Below are 618 nucleotides of genomic sequence, written 5' to 3'. Positions count from 1 at the left end.
TTTTGAATTTTTAAATTTTATTTCATGTACAAAGAGCTAGTCATTCTGCAATAAGGTAGATGTTGAATGACCCATTCAAAGAAGTTTGCTTAGTCCAACTTAATGAAGCCTATATCCTTTGTGTATTGACGGAAACACTGCACATATTCAGGTTGTACTTCCGGATCAGGCCGTGCCAGTTGGAGCAGGTGCAGCAAGAACGAGAACCCTGGCTGAATTTTCTCGGATGGCTCCAGTACAGCTGCTGGTGACCCATGTTGCTCTCTCTGCTGCGCCAAGGCAAAAGGGCAGATAGTTTTTGCTGTGAGGCAAATAGGTAAAAATTATACTGGCAATTGCATTTAAGTTGTAAACACACGAATCTACAGAGAAATCTATGCAATGTATAATTTGTCCAGATTAGTTTTTATTTGGGAAGAGAAGTTCCGAAATATTGCCAATGCAGGTTACTCATCAATTGAAAGTCCTCCAAAAATGGAACTATTGGGAAACCATGGCATGGGGGTGAAAAAGAAAAGCTCTCTCAGTTTTTTGGAGGCAATAACTTTAAAATACTTAAATAACTTAGTTTACTTGGTGCACTAAGAATTCAACTTGTTAATTTTAACATTGCTGTTA

General features: G+C 38.2%; 1 pseudogene; it reads right to left on the bottom strand.

The window, feature by feature from the left end:
• LOC114498584 lies at window positions 1-277 on the bottom strand (annotated as a pseudogene).
• Window positions 278-618: the final 341 nt, after the last annotated feature.

This window comes from Phyllostomus discolor, chromosome 6, assembly GCF_004126475.2.
Source record: "Phyllostomus discolor isolate MPI-MPIP mPhyDis1 chromosome 6, mPhyDis1.pri.v3, whole genome shotgun sequence".
Classification (NCBI taxonomy): domain Eukaryota; kingdom Metazoa; phylum Chordata; class Mammalia; order Chiroptera; family Phyllostomidae; genus Phyllostomus; species Phyllostomus discolor.
The sequence above is the reverse complement of the archived record's forward strand: the minus strand, read 5'-3'. Positions and strand labels throughout refer to the sequence as shown.